Raw genomic sequence first — 16,983 nt, 5'->3', positions numbered from 1 at the left:
ATCACCCCTATAATCAGACAGTCTTAGACCCTATCATTTAGTTAATATGTGAATAGAATAGTATCTAAACTTATCAAAGTATAGTGCACCTATACATAAAATGTAATGTCTGAACTTATCAATATGTAGTACATGTGCATGTGAAATATAATATTTTTCGTGTATGGCATAGTGTGTGAACTATATAGTGTGTATAAGTGTAATATCTATTTCTTGTGTATGTGTAATATCTTTGTAAAACCCATAGTATCTATACATGATATGTAATATCTGTCGTGCGGGGTGTAATGTGTGGATATAATGCCTGCAGTATAAAAAAAGGTGATAAGATAAAACTTAGATCCATTAAATAAAGATATGTGGTATATCTATATATGGTGTGCAAGATGTATTATGTGATATCCAATGTATGCATGTATTAGTCAGGATATGGAGTCTATAGTGTAGTGTCATATCTGTTCTTTTATGAGTATAGTATCTATGCAGTGTCTGTAGTATCTTTTCTTCTGTGAGTGTAGTATCTGTGTAGTGTCTGTAGTATCTGTTATTTTTTTTTTCGCTACCGATTCTCGAACCTTTTAAAAGGGGGTTAGAGTTGTTGACAATCTAGGGGTGAAAGGGCATCACACTAATTGAATATTGAGTTTATATTTCAGCTATAAACTAAGTTGTCCAATGGTTTTCTTGCATCATTGCCTGTTACCCCTCGTCTTGAAGTAATAGACCACCTCAATATATCATATTCTCATCTGACAAGATTTTGTACATCCCATATCGAGAAAAATGAGAAAGGTATTTATTTAAGCATTCCTATAACATCCATTTTTCACCCTTGAGTTCAAACTTTAACATTAACATATCCCTATTGTAAACCCCATGAACTTTCCAAAAAAAAAAAAGTGCTGCATTCTTGTATTATCATATTCAGTTCAACAGAATTGATATAAGTCGAATGCCTATTCCAACAGCCTTTAAGGATTAAGTAAACAGTCCTCCAAAGTTCCAACTTATGCATTCTTTCAAATTCTACTTTAACATGCTGGCAAATATCACCAAGTTAAATGTATATTAAAGAATAATAATAGATTTACATACATAGCATTTAATTCCCAGGCGGCAAGAAAAAAAGAAATAACATAAAGTTTATATAAATGTTTTTGGGTAAGGCAGTAGAGAAACTCACGGGTAAGGAACACCAAAAGTGAATATCAACCTACACCCACACCTAAAAGAATAATGGAAAGGCCTACGACCAGAGGAAGCAATCAAGAGATAATTAGATTCCAAAGTAAGTTCCAAAAAAACTTTTAGCAGAAAAACAAATTTTCATCAACACATATATATATTTTATTTATTTTGTATATTTTATTTTATTTTTTTTTTGCATAAGGAACCACAGGAAGCAAAATCTAGCCTCAAGATTAAGTAACCAAAGCACCAAACAACTCCCATATTCATTCAAATAAGAGCAACAGTAGCAAATCCAAAGATTATAACAATTTTCAAAACCTGAAAATGATTTTTTTTTATATTCATTCAAATAAGATAGTAAGGGGAGTAGGAACTACAACTCCAAATATAGATTCCAATCATAAAAAAAAATTTCTAGCAGCTATTCAAACAAGGAGAAGTAAAGAGGACCAAAATAAAACTCCAAATATACTTCCAACAAGTCTCAAACAAAGGGGATAGCAAGGAGAATCAAAGGGAAGCAAAGAGAGCAAAACCCGAGCCTCAAGTGTAATTTTGAAACTAGAAAATAGTTTCCAGTTGGTATTTAAATAAGGGATAACAAAGTGGAATAAAGGGAAGCAAAGAGAGCAAGAAAATCGAGCCGCCATATAGCTACTCAAAGCACTAAAATATTTTCAATGTTCATACTCGAATAAAGGGGCAGCAAGAAGCAAAAGCGAGCCACCAACACTAACTACTCACCCAAAATATGACTCCACTATGTATTCAAATAGGAGTAATAAGGGGAGCACAAAACAAAGCCCCTAAATATCATATAAATCCATGTGTATCCACTTCAAATTGAAGGAACCCGAGAGACTCAAAACAAAAGCTCTTATCATTAAATAAGTCCAAAATTTTCTTTCGAACAAAGTACAAATGAAAAGCTTAGAATAGAGCCTTGAACATCAAGTAAATCCAAAGTTCTTATTTGAACAGATGATAAACAAGAAGCTTAGAACATAGTCTCCAAAATCAGAAAAATCCAAATGCATTGATTTCAAATTGAAGACAACCAAGAAGCTCAAAACAGAAGCCCCAATTAATCAAATAAATCCGTAAATCTCCATGTTAAAACAATGTAGCGAGAAGATTGTAATCAAAAGAACTAAAACACTTCTTGAAGTTTCAATATAACTTCCTAGCCAAGAGAAACTATAGCCTAAAGGCTAAAACAGCTCGATAATTTTTGTATAAAGCCTTTTCAGTAACGAAAACTACTAACCAGTACTCAACATAAGGAACCCACAAATAAGAACTCACGAATAGGGACAATAAATGAAGAAAACCATCAACCAATGATTCCAAATTATGACTAAAGATCCAGCCACAACCAGACCATAACCAAACCCAGCAAAGGCCAAGAGCATAATACAATTTCCTCGAAATTGAGCTTAGTTTTAAGCCAAACCCGTCCCAACATAGAGCTAAATCAAACCCAGCAAATGATCAAAGGAATGACCCACCACCAATCCAAAGCCGAAATTGAGCCCAGCACAAGACTTAAAATTGAATCATATATGTGTCATACTAAAGAACACAACCAAGCTAACTTCCAAAGCCAAAATCGAGCCCAGCACATGGCCTAAAATTGAATCATATAAATGTCATGCTAAAGAACACAACCAAGCTAACATCCCAAACCAAAATCGAGCCTAGCACAATGCCTAATTTTGAATCATCAGAAAATAGATTCCAACCCCACCAAAGAAAGAGGTAACAAGAAGAAGCAAAACTGCTATACATTTTGAATGAAAATAACAAAAGATCAGGGAGAATGAACTCTTGAATTTTATTTTTAAAAAAAATTTAAAAGAACATAGTCATTAAACATGTTTAAATTAGAGAAACATAAGAATACATGGAGCTAAACATGTCCATTAAGCTAGAAAACTTCTCCACAGTATATTTGAATGAGGCAATAGAAATAATAGAATTGCAGTATCAAGTCATTAAAAGCATATTTAAAACCATCCATGTCTGCAGTATCAAGTCATTAAAAGCATATTTAAAACCATCCATGTCTTTAACTAATACTCTCTAACTTGAATCCCTTGCTAGTTCAAGAAGGGAGAAGGTGGAGAAAAGATTGCAAGAAAGAATGCTTCCAAAAATTGCAGCACTATTTTTCTTCCAAAACTTCCAAGAAAAAGAAAAATTGGCCCTCTTCTTCCCCTCCTGGGGTATTTATAGCCATCGAGAGGACCAGAGCTCACCGACAATAAAAAGAGGGGAGGTGACAAGAAACACCACAAAGGGAAAAGAGAACATTCAAATTCAAGAACGAGAAGGTTACCAGCGAGAAGGTTACCAGACTCAACCAGACTCGTTTAGGCGGGAAAGTTCGTTACAACAGGCTGCCGGCGAGGCTACCGGATATGAAGGCTCGGAAAGGGAAGGGATGACCGACAAACCAGCAAGGGACTCTACAGTTTGGCTAGGGAAAATAATAGAGACGCGAGGGAGAAGTGAGAATTAGGTTTTAAAATATTATCTTTGTGTCAAATTAAATTTGATTCACACGTGGCGCGACAAACAAAATTATTTTAGCCCGATCGGAGTCGTTTATCGAGTATATTATTGACTGGTCCTCACATAAGTGACAACTAAAGTCAAACATGTCACTCGTAGTGGCAAGTCAAACATTGCAAGCACCACGATATCCACCTACGTCTTTCGAATTTCTATAGGAGGTCAATTTGAGCTGCAATATGTCAGTATTTCGATTGACTCAATCGAATGTTAAGGATCTAAAACCGTCCATATGATACTACAAAGTGTGAGGAAATGGCTTCGAATTTCTATAGGAGGTCAATTTGAGCTGCAATATGTCGGTTTTTCGATTGACTCAATCGAATGTTAAGGATCTAAAACCGTCCATATGATACTACAAAGTGTGAGGAAATGGCTTAAATTTTTAAGGGGTGTGGGTCCTAGTCTAGTCCTCTAAGAGAGTCAAAATAGGGAGATCTTAAGGCTAGATCCAAGGGTATTTAGAGAAAGGAAAAGAAGACCTCAAAAATGTGGTCAACAGGCCCACCACTCTCGGCGCCCATTACCGCTGCCGCCCATCGTCCCCACCGCCCATTTCTATTTTATTTTAAGTTTTATTTTGTGTTGTAAGTGAAGGAAGAGATTCAAAGAAACTTCAAGACATTTGGTGGAGAGGATTTGAGATAAGTTTTTATCTTTGTGACTACATTTGGTTTTAATTTAAACTTCTTCTTTGTGAGCGTGATTTATATTTTCAAACGCAAGTGTAGTTGTGCTATTTTCATAAATTCTGAGAAGTTTTATTTAGCTTTTTCCGTAAAGTGATAACTGATCAAGTATTGAAGGGAAGTTGTGTAAAGTCTTAGACTTTAATGTTGGAAGAAGTTGTGATGATTTTAAACCTTGTACTTCTTTTACTTCTTAATTTGACCAGTTAAGATGGTAATACCGATTTTGAGAAAATGTAAGTTCTGAGATGGTATTGTCTCAGTCAATAAATGATAAAAATCACAATTGATTTCATGGATGAGAATGTAGTTCTTGGGGTTGTGTCCAAAAAAATAAGGAAATAAACTTTGAAGGGTGTATAATTACGTTACTTTAGAGTGATAGGCTAAAGACCTTAATTTGATTTATCATTTTAGGTTTTGATACGAGCTGTTAGGCCCCAGTTGGAGGGAGAAGAGGAAACTTATAGTGAGAGCTAGTATCTTTCTTACCTAACCTGTCTTCCAGACTATTCAAACTAAAGATTAGCCAACGTTCTTTATATCATCTCTATTAAGGGTAAGGAATGTTATTGCTCCTATTTGGCACAAAATAATTAGAATATTTTCACAACAAAATTCCCATACTTATTATTAATTTAGGATAAGGAAAAAGATATTTTATTTATATTTCCTTTGTCTTGCAAAAATTTACTTATGTTAGTTAGTTGCTTATTATATTTTCAATTATCAAAAATTACAAAAAGAATTGAAATTTCATTCATATTAGCATCTAAAGTTTAAGTAAGAATATTTTCTTAAGTAGAATTTCTCTATCTAGTTTCTCTTGTTATGTAAGCTTCATGTTGTACTTTTCACTTTGGGTTTAATATTCAGGGCTTAATAAAAAAGTCTTATATTACTTGATAACGATATGTATACTTGTGTAGTATCCCAATTTTAAATATTATAACTATATTCTTATTTGATTTGATTGATTTGAAGTTTAGAATTTACCTAACTTTTCCTTGGAGTCATGTTTTTGGCTCTACTACAAAGTAAGAATTATTATTAAGGAAATTAAGTATACAATCACATACATCAGATTAACATATATAAAGGGAATCGAGATTGAGAAGCCACCATAACTGGAGACCAAGAAGGACAAGATCATGCACAAGATGAAGATTGATAGCTCAAAAGGTAGGATAGGGGTTGCTCCTGTTAGATTGGTTGTTTCAGATTTGGGGAGAAATTCCTCAAATCGCTGGTTATGTATGATTATCTCAGCACCCCTTAAAGATCTTTTAAATTTAATAATTACAATTTTGGCTACATTTTGGCTGTCTCTAGTGATTACATAATTGACTACAACCAATTTAACCTCAATTTCTATTCCCAAAATTATTTTCAAATTATACTTAAGCTCGATTGATACACTAATGAAAATTAAAAAGAGGTTGACAACATCGATTACGATATAAACTAGCTTCTTTTCAAAATAGATGTGAAATCACACATTACTTATTGAGTGTAAATTATTTAAAGCCAATGAAATGGACATAGTTAATAGATTCAATGCAATGATTTAACTATGGAACCTTTGAAGCAAGATTGCAAGTAGCTTTGCATGTAGTTAATAGATTCAATGCAATGATTTAACTATGGAGTAGCTTTGCATCGATTGCAAGTAGCTTTGCATGATACCCACCCCTTTTAGTTAGCTAAGTCATTTTATAAATTGAAGTGTTAGTCGGGGACAAGTAACTTTTAAGTTTGGTGGATTTTGATGCACGAAAAAGTTAACTAGAAGTTAATATTATTTTAATAAATTTGTATTGATGAAATTTCATTTTAATAAAGATATTTTTGTGTTCATCTTGCGGATACAACAAATAATTGAAGTGAGAAAACCAGGAGAGGACTTGGAGCTGATTGCTGTAAAGTGCCACTAGTGCCTATCATCCCCTTGAGCGCCAAGGAAGCAATCTCTACCTCACCAACCCAATAGGTTGATGCTTAGGCACCAACCATTAAGCGTCTAGGAACCACTGTGCAAGCACCTAAGCACCAGAACCTTGGGTGCTTATGCGCTCGTTCATTCCACAGTAAACCTAGATCTTAACGCTTAGGCACCAGAAATTGCCTGGAGTAATTTCTATAGTTTGAGACCTCAAATGTGGGGTATCATGTAAGGATGATGAACAGTTATGGAATTTTTTGTAAATTGTATATGTATAGTAGAGGAATGTAGGCTTGAAGGATTGACGAGCACTTAGTGGAGGATTGATGTTACTTAGGTGTTTATCTTGATTTAAGGAGCCATAGTTCTTCTTATAAGTGCTAAGGAGTGGTTTTATTTTAGGAATAAGTTAGGTAATCAAGAGTACTAATTGAAGTTATCTTTAATCATTGAAAATGATAAATAGCTAAGTATATTTTTGCATTTTATTTTGTATTTCTATTCTAACTAAGTACTAGTGGATTGCTTTTTTGTTCAATGCAATTGTTTTGTGAAATCAACATTCTTATTAGGTAAACCTTTAACTTTTTCTTCTGATGATTAGGTAAGATAAATGTAATGTGAAGTACTATGTAATCGCTTTATTTTCAAATGGTGATTATTAACCTTAAGAACTTAATTTACTTTTCATTTTTTCTAAGTGAATTGTTAACATATGTTGTGAACCATAAGACTTGGGAAAACTATGGAAGAATCAACTAGGCTAATCACATTGAGATATATGGTATAGGTTGATATGCCTTGTAGGGTGATGCAATTGTTACAGAAATATAATTTGAAGGGATAGTTATGGGATTTAAGAAATTAATGTCATTTTTATCCAAGCCTCTTTATGCACTTTGGAGAGGGTCTTTTACTAACTGTAAATTTACGTTCCACATCATTCACTTAACTCATTACAAGGAAGATCCTCTTAAGTATTTGATATGTTTCAATTCAAATTGCTAAAACTAGAAACTTGTGTTGGATTTAAATTTTTTGTTAGTTGTAACACAATAGGTTAGCGTTTCAAACTTTAACATATTTAACTATTCAATTTAGGACCTAAAACCAGTAGGCTAGAAATATTCCCATTTTATATTACCTCACTCTCTATGGCTTCGACATTCCAGACTCAAAAATTTTATAATTCACATTTGACACATGCACTTGTGTAAGCCCTCTATGTGTTGTTGCACCGGGAAATGGTAGCAGCAAGGAACTTAGAATACTTGCAATTGAGAATGTCACTGAGGCATAAATGATTAATAGTAGTTGGATAGAAAGGAAATTGTCTACCTTGCACCAAAACTCATTCTCCAACAGACTCGTGGGCATTGACATAAAACTCTCAAACCACACTAGCAATGGCAGAGCCAACAATGGTACAGAATCTACCCCACCCTTGACTCACTATCATAATAATAAAGGACATCCATTAGATACATTCTAATAATTTATAACATTCAAGAAATTGAGAAAGATTGCGAAGTTTTTTTTATTTAGTAAGAGATGGCAGTAAAACCCATTTCGGGTAAGGCTTCTCCTCAAGCTTGTTATCAATTTCTATTTTTATTATGTACTCTTTTTTATCTTTACTTTAGGAAGACTTTTTCGATCCTAAGCATGAATTTTTGAGGATTACTTTATCTAAATAGGCTATTAATAATTTTGAATCTTTCTAATCTCCTTCTAATTTCAATCATTCCATAATTCTTTCCTACACACCATTTTAAAAGTCAAGAATTTATTAGAATGAAATTAAAATTTTATGGAGGCTCAATTCTTTTTGTAGAACTATCTAATTACACTAATTACACTAATTTTAACAAAAAATAGCCAATTCTTTTCAAAAGTAGATATGTTAATCACCTCTTCACAAGTTAGTTTGCAAAAATTTCATAGCACTAATCTAACTTAATCTACCTAGAGTTTATATTAATTAATATCATTTTCCTTTATCACAAGTGTTATAAATTAAATTCAGTAAGGATAAATAAAGCTATGTTTAATATGATTTTCCTCCGCTCCAACCTTAATTTATACTACATGTTGCAGTTTGGACAATAATTAAAATTAGGGGGAAAGGGTATTGAAACACTTCCTACCAAATGCTCATATCAGTATGAATCAACTGGTATGTAACAGAAATAAAACTAAATTAAACTAAACATATGAAAAGAAAGAATTTAACATAAAAGCCAAAAGTTTTTAGAGAAAAAGCGCCACAAATAACAAATTCAACATCATTTTGATAATCTATCATCTTCCAAAATTCTCCCAACTTTTATTTGCACAAACACAATTTAAACACATAAAAATATACATCAGTTATAAACAAACAAACTAACTAAAATCCAAATAAACTAATAAGTAGATGCAAAAAAATAGTTAAACAAACACACAAACATATAGACATGCAGACACACGGGAAATTATAAATAAAAGTTCAAAACAAAATCAAAGACACCTATATATCACAATTCATCACATAATAGCCACTACTCACTTTCATCACTAACACTATCGTCCTCTATATTATCATTCATCGACTGGAGGTGCACATACTAATTATAAAAAGGACAGAAAGGAAATTCATCTGTTGAATCCTCTATGATCAACTTGTTTTTTAGTACATTGTCGCCACTCGTAACTCGTCGTCCGCGGTCGCCACCAATTCTCGTTCGTTCTCTCATGTTGTAGTGTCTATTATCGATAATGATGTTGGAGTCACCACTCTGTTTATCTTTATTATTGCCCTATTTTTCTAATTTAACTTAATCTCTTGGATCAAGTAAAAGATCCTCAAGTATTAAAGGAATTAGGAAAAAGGGAAAGGGCAAATGATAGAAAATAAGAGAAATGTTTGGTGGAAAGCTTATAGAGAAGACTCTAGAATGTCAAAATCTTATTTAAGGATAACCACATAAATGGTCTGATAACCAGAGATTTAGGTTGATCACCTATTCTGAATTCTTAATTTTCCTATAGGAGCAAGCTCTTATAGTTAATTACATATTAGACAATTGTAGATTTACCTAAGAAAACTCTTTGATTCTCATTAAAACTCGTTCTTATAAAATGTAGATTAAGGAAAGAAACATCAAATCTTTTATTCATGGGGTAATAGATTCCTAAGAATCTGATTCTACCCTAAAGGTTTTATTTTGTTCATTCATGTTGTGTCATGTTGTTTTGTTTTAGTTTTTGTCATTTTATTTATGTTTTGTCATTTAATTGTTTTATATTTGTCATTTCAATTTTTATTCATGGGTATCCTAAAAGTTCTGGTTTTATGCCTATCCTAAAAGTTTTGGTTTAGTGTTATCTCATGTCATTTTGTTTATATCGTTTTATTTTGTTTTGTTTGTTTTTGTCTGGATGTCATTTTGTTTATATCATTTTATTTTGTTTTGTTTGTTTTTGTCTGATTTTCTTATCTTGAAATTCTGCTTTCGAATGTCATCCTGCAAAATAGAGTTATCACACCCTATAACATGCAAAGGAAATCTAGAGCAAAATTTTCTTTTGATGTCTTCAATAAACATACAAAAGAGAACACTATTAGCATAAAACCATGTTGTCAGATTTATCATATTTATTTGGTCATTTAATTGATTGAATAATTTTTAAACAACCTGGTCAAGATTTTTATGGCTCCATCGTTCCGGGGCTGTGAAGTATTCAGATTTAGTTAGTCTGAAAGGTGTTTAAACCAGGTCCGGAAGACTCTTGTCAACAACCATAGATTGTGTCGTCCAAGAAATCTTTGTAAATCTGAACACAGATGTTTAAGTTGTGTTTTAATTTCTTTTAAGATGAATTTTATGTCATTTATGTTGATGAGTTAGATTCTATTTTAGGTCACTTGTCAATTAAAGGATTTAAGTTTAATAATTAGACCTGAGAGAGTTTAATTGAAACCTAAGATTTAGGTTTAATGTCGGTGAAACTGAAGATGATTTAGGTTCAATGTAAGTAGAATCTAGAGTTTTAAGTCCAATGTAGATAAGACTTCAGATTTTCTAGGTTCAAGTTCTAGGTTTAATATAGGTAGAACCTAAATATTGGGAATGGTTTAAGTCCAATGTAATTATGACTTAAGATGTTTTAGGTTCATAGTAGGTAGAACCTAAGTTTTAAGTCCAATGTAGTTAGGACTTAAGGTATTTAGGTTTGATGTTAGGACTTAAGGTATTTATATTTAGGTAGAACCTAAGAGTTGAATTGGTTTTAAGTTCAATGTAGTTAGGAGTTAAGGTATTGAGGTTTGATGTAAGCAGAACCTAAGAGTTAAATTGGTTTTAAGTCTAATGTAGTTAGGAGTTAAGGTATTTAGGTTTGATGTAGGTAGAACCTAAGAGTTGAATTGGTTGTAATTCTAATGTAGTTAGGACTTAAGGTATTTAGGTTAAATGTAAGCAAAGCCTAAGGATTGATTTGGTTTTAAGTCCAATGTAGTTATGACTTAAGCTATTTAGGTTCAATGTAGGTAGAACCTAAGCATTGAATTGGTTTTAAGTCTAATGTATTTAGGACTTAAGGTTTTTAGGTTCAATGTAGGTATAACCTAAGGGTTGAATTGGTTTTAAGTCCAATATAGTTAGGACTTAAGGTATTTAGGTTTGATGTAGGTAGACCTAAGGATTGATGTTGTTTTAAGTATGTTCTAAGTACAATGTAGTTAGGACTTAAGGTTTGAGTTGAGTTAGGTTTAACATTGATTCATCTTAAAGTTTATTTTGACCTAAGTTCAATTTGAATCGAACCTAAGTTTAAGGTTTGATTTAGGTTCAGTATAAGTTGAACCTAGAGTTTGGTTGACTTAGACTCAGATTGGATTGAACCTAAGTTATCGATTTGACTTAAATCGGATATGTGTTGAACTTAAGTTTGAAGTTGATTTGGGTTCACGTTTGGTTGAACCTAATATTTGGGTTAACTTGACTTTAAGTTAGGTAAAGCTCAAGTTAAGTCTTGGTTAAATTAGGTTCTATGTGGGTTGAACCTAATGTTTGGGTTAACTTGAGTTCAAATTAGGTTAAACTCAAGTTAAGTTTTGGTTAAGTTAAGTTCATGTGGGTTGAACCTAATGTTTTAGTTAACTTAAGTTCAAGTTAGGTTAAACTCAAATTAGGTTTTCTTTGGATTGATTAAACCTAATTAGGGTTAGGCCTAATTTTGGTAAGGTTTAATTGATTAATTAAACATAGTATGGGTTAAGTTTAATTGGGTTTAAGGTTAATTAAACCTAATTTTGGTAAGGTTTAATTGATTAATTAGACTTAATATGGGTTAAGTCTAATTAGGTTTAAAGGTTAATTAAACCTAATTTGGGTAAGGTTTAATTGATTAATTAGAATTAATATAGGTTAAGTTGAATTGGGTTTAAACGAACTTAATTTGGGTAAGGTTTAATTGATTAATTAGACTTAATATGGGTTAAGTATAATTAGGTTTAAGGTGTGGGTAAGGTTTAATTGATTAATTAAACTTAATATGGGTTAAGTCGAATTGGGTTTAAGGTTAATTAAACCTCATTTGGGTAAGGTTTAATTGATTAAGTAGACTTAATATGGGTTAAGTCTAATTAGGTTTAAGGTTGATTAAACCTAATTTTGGTAAGGTTTAATTGATTAATTAGACTTAATATGGGTTAAGTCTAATTAGGTTTAAGGTTGATTAAACCTAATTTTGGTAAGGTTTAATTGATTAATTAGACTTAATATGGGTTAAGTCTAATTGGGTTTAAAGTTAATTAAACCTAATTTGGGTAATGTTTAATTGATTAATTAAACTTAATATGGATTAAGTCTAATTGGGTTTAAAGGTTAATTAAACCTAATATGTGTAAGGTTGATTGATTAATTTGGCTTAAATGGGTTAAGTCTAATTGAGTTTAAGGTTAATTAAACCTAATTATGGGAAAGTTTCATGGATTAATTAAACTTAATATGGGTTAAGTCCAATTAGGTTTAAGGATAATTAAACTTAATTTGGGTAAGGTTTAATTGATTAATTAGACTTAATATGGGTTAAGTCTAATTTGGTTTAAGGTTAATTAAACCTAATTTTGGTAAGGTTTATTTGATTAATTAGACTTAAAATGGGTTAAGTCTAATTGGAGTTAAGGTTAATTAAACCTAATTTGGGTAAGGTTTAATTAATTAATTACAATAAGTATGGATTAAGTCTAATTGGGTTAAAAGGTTATTTAAACCTAATTTGTTTAAACCTAATTTGGGTAAGGTTTCGTTGATTAACTAGGCTTAAATGGGTTAAGTCTAATTGAGTTTAAGGTTAATTAAACCTAATTTGGGTAAGGTTTCGTTGATTAACTAGGCTTAAATGGGTTAAGTCTAATTGAGTTTAAGGTTAATTAAACCTAATTTGGGTAAGGTTTCATGGATTAATTAAGCGTAATATGGGTTAAGTCTAATTGGGTTCAAGGTTTATTATACTTAATTTGGGTAAGGTTTAATTGATTAATTAGACTTAATAGGGGTTAAGTCTAATTGGGTTTAAAGGTTAATTAAAACTAATTTGGGTAAGGTTTAATTGATTAATTAGAATTAATATAGGTTAAGTTGAATTGGGTTTAAACGAACTTAATTTGGGTAAGGTTTAATTGATTAATTAGGTCTAATAAGGGTTAGACCTAATTAAGATTTATTGATTTAAACTAAGTGTAGTTAAGGTCTAACTAGGGTTTAATTAGGTCTAAATGTGGTTTAAACCTAATTAGAGTTTTGGGTTCACTTATATGAAATCTAAGTGTCTTGTTTGATTTGACTTGAATTCAGATCAAGTCTAGGTTTAAATATCTTGCCATATTGAGTTTATGAGGTTAGACTCAATGGTCATGCGGATGTGAATTAGACCCTATGTCATTTGGGTCTTAGGATTAGAGTTTGGTTAACTCTAAGTGTCACTGAGATCAGTGTTCAAGACTAAAGAAGACGAGGGTAAATATGTAATTTTTTTATTTTCACAAGTTTAACCGTAGAAATGAGATGTCATTTTTAAATTTATAAATGGTTAAAAATTTGCCATTTTAGAGTTAAAAAATGTCACTATAAGTTTTCTAACCACTTCTAATTTTAATTTCCAATTTCCTCAATTTTTATAATTATTTTAAAGATAATTATAAATTTTAAAAGAAATGAAGAAATTGATGTATAGGGAGTTTTTTGGGCCTTGGGAAAAATACGGCAAGTTCCTAAGGACTTACAGATAAGTTTGTAAAAAATTTAGAATTTTGTAAAAAATTTAGAATTTTTGAAATTATAAATAATTTTTAATAATTAAATTAATTTACAGAGTAATTCATTAATTAAAAATTAATTATAACTAATTAAATGTTAATTTCATGTGAAAATGTTATACTCACTGTATTGAGTTTAGAGATATTTTTGTCTTATTTTTATGATGTTTGTGTGTCAAGAAATTAATTTTTGAAGCTTTAAGGTTTATCTTGATTTAAATAAATCTAAATAAACCTAAAGGCGCTGCATGTCCTTGGACGGGTCGAAGATATAAATCTAGATAAACCTAAAGGCGCTGCATGTCCTTGGACGGGTGGAAGACGCAGTTGATCCCCTACGGGAATCCGAACAGCGGAGATGGTGATATTAAATCGGAGCTGTCCGTTTCCAAAACACGAAAATGAACAACATCTGTTCATCTCCTTCGTTATATGATAACCCATAAACCGTTAATGATCTAAGAGAAGAATCTCACTCGATTCTTGATGGATTTGAGCGATTTTTGTTTTTAGAGCTTCATCTGAAGATGTAAAAGGCATCTATACAGCGATGATGAGGTTTTGAATGAGTTTGTTTCACAAACTATCAAAAACCAGAACGCCATTAGGGCTAGCTCAACCATACCTTAGCCACAGACGATTTGAGTGGCTTGGAATCTTCGTTTGGACTTGAGAAGACTTTGCCCTAACTCAATTTGAGGTCAAATTGAGTCCTTCTATGAATTTGATGACAAGGTGGATCGGTCTAGGAGGAGATGGCCAATCAGTGGTTTAAAGGCTATGAGGAAGGCCAATTTGGATTGGGCTCCTCCTCACTCAGTCTCGAGATGGAGATAGTTTAGTTAATTTGAGGTTTTGAAGTGTTTGGTTTCACACTCCCAAAATGTCTTGTTTTGGATCTTTTTGGGATTCATGCCTTGATTCCACGGGGAATCAATTCCTCATGGTGTAGGAAGTATCATTGGTGTTGGGAGTTTTGGGAATTGGGCAGTGTTTAGGGTTTTTCCCATTTTTCCTCCTTTTCTTCAAGTTCTCGTGTTGGCCCTATTTATAGCTATTCATGGTGGCTATGGAACTTAGGATCACTTGGGGAAGGAGATGGAGGCTGTATCTAGTCTGTGGAAAAGTCTCCTGGCTAGGAATATTTAGGGAGGTAACTTCGAATGCATTATCCCCATGGTTTTTCACTTAAATTGATATTGAAGCTCATATTTTGGCTCCCCTTTATTTTCTAACTTGGATGACAGATAAGGCAACTCAAATGGTCTGAAAAAACCTTCACCATATAAGTTTTACTGGTCATTCAATGTATTTGAGGATGGGGTGACACATATCCCCCTTTCTCTTAATTTTTTTAATGTCATGTTCATCATGTTCATGATGGCTTTAATTATGAATGGGATAAAGTTTGGAGAAATCCTCTCTTCATTGGAGGATGGTTGACGTGAATGATGACTCAACCAAGCCATTCGTTAAGAAATTTATAAAGAGATGACACCTCTTTACCCCTTTATGATAATGTTCTCATGAGCTTAACCTAGGCTAACCATGGTGGCTCGTAAATTTTCTTTATGGGTCGTGGCTATTATAAGAGGTTCCTTGGGTCATAAGTAACCCATTAGTGATCCCTCGTGAGTTTAATTTAGGATTTCAATTTCAAATATGGTTTTAAGGTTACCATGGATTTGTCTTACCATGAGCTTAAACCATAATTTTTATTTAAAATTTATGTCTAATGGTCTTTAATCTTATTCTCATTTAAATAATTATATACATAATTAATCAAGAGAATAAAATATTTTGATAAAAATTATCAAATTTTGGTCAAAATGGTGAGTTTGACCAAATTGGACCAAAGTTGACTTGATTGACCATGGTTGACCATTTTTTACCATAATTGACAACTGTAGGTCCAGGGTTGACTATGATGACTCACTTGACCATGTCATGGGTAGTTTAGTTATGAGGGTCTTGGGTTGGTGGTATGACATGGGTTTGATGAAGGTTGACCCAGGTTGACCAAAGTTGATCAAAATGGTCAGATTAACTATATGGTGTTGTCTTGTACATATGGTGTTGTTTATGAATGATTAAATGATCAAATTGGTGACCATGGAGGTTCAACTTAGACATTTTGACCAATAGTTGGTCAATGGTGTCTGTAGTTGTCCAAATGGTCCAGTTTGATCATTTTGGTGTTTTAAAATGATCAAATAATCCAATTTGACCATTTTTAAGGTTTGAACTGATTCATTGGTCCAAATTAACCAAAGTTGACCAGTTTGACCAAAATTGACTATTTCGGTCAAATTTGACCAATTGGATCAATTAAATGTCAATGTTGACTTTATGATCATTATGGTGACCATTGAGTCAAAATTTGACCAGATTAGGGTTTGTTACAACTGATCTAATCATTTAGGGTATTATCATTGTTGAGCTCCAAAAGGAGTGCTTTGAGGGTTATTTCAATTTTTAAGGTTTTATTAACCCTATGTATGTCCAAAGAAATCAATGTTGGTAGACCATTTATCTTAATGATCACAATGATCATTTTAGGTCTTTTAAACGTGTGTGAGAATCTTAAATCATAAGATTCCTCAAGTTGAGCTCGGTCTATGGATGTTATCTTAAGACCTTAACTAAAAGTGAGGTCAACAAATGGGCCCCCAATATGTCTTGGATACTGAACAAGTATGCCACACATATTGGCATTGACTGAAGTGGTCAGTTTTCGATAATGTCGTATCCTCATATGGTATTTATGAATATTGTATAATGGAGTGATAAGGTCATATCAAATAGTCAAAAGAAAATGGATGTCATAATTTTCCAAAGAAGGAGCTAAGGGAACAGCATGTTTCCTACATCAAAGGAGAGAATGGATACCATACTATCACTTAGAAATGTTAGATGTCTATATGTCAATTTCGAGAAGGAATGTTATACGACTTATGTCCTGTCTCAAAGAAAGAGCTAAGGGAACACCATGTTTCATATCACTTAGAAATGTTAGATGTCTATATGTCAATTTCGAGAAGGAATGTTATACGACTTATGTCCTGAGAGCTAAGGGAACACCATGTTTCCCCATGTTTCATATAGTTGGGTAGAGAATGGATACCATACCATCTCTCGAAAAAGTTAGATGTCTATCTGTTGATTTTGAGAAGGAATGCTACACGACTTATATCCTATCTGAAAGAAAGAGCTAAAAGAATATCATGTTTCTTATTGCTAGGGAGAGAATGGATACCATAACATCTCTCGAAAATGTCAAATGT

The sequence above is a fragment of the Phalaenopsis equestris genome, unplaced genomic scaffold, assembly GCF_001263595.1.
Source record: "Phalaenopsis equestris unplaced genomic scaffold, ASM126359v1 Scaffold000002, whole genome shotgun sequence".
Classification (NCBI taxonomy): Eukaryota; Viridiplantae; Streptophyta; class Magnoliopsida; order Asparagales; family Orchidaceae; genus Phalaenopsis; species Phalaenopsis equestris.
The sequence above is the reverse complement of the archived record's forward strand: the minus strand, read 5'-3'. Positions refer to the sequence as shown.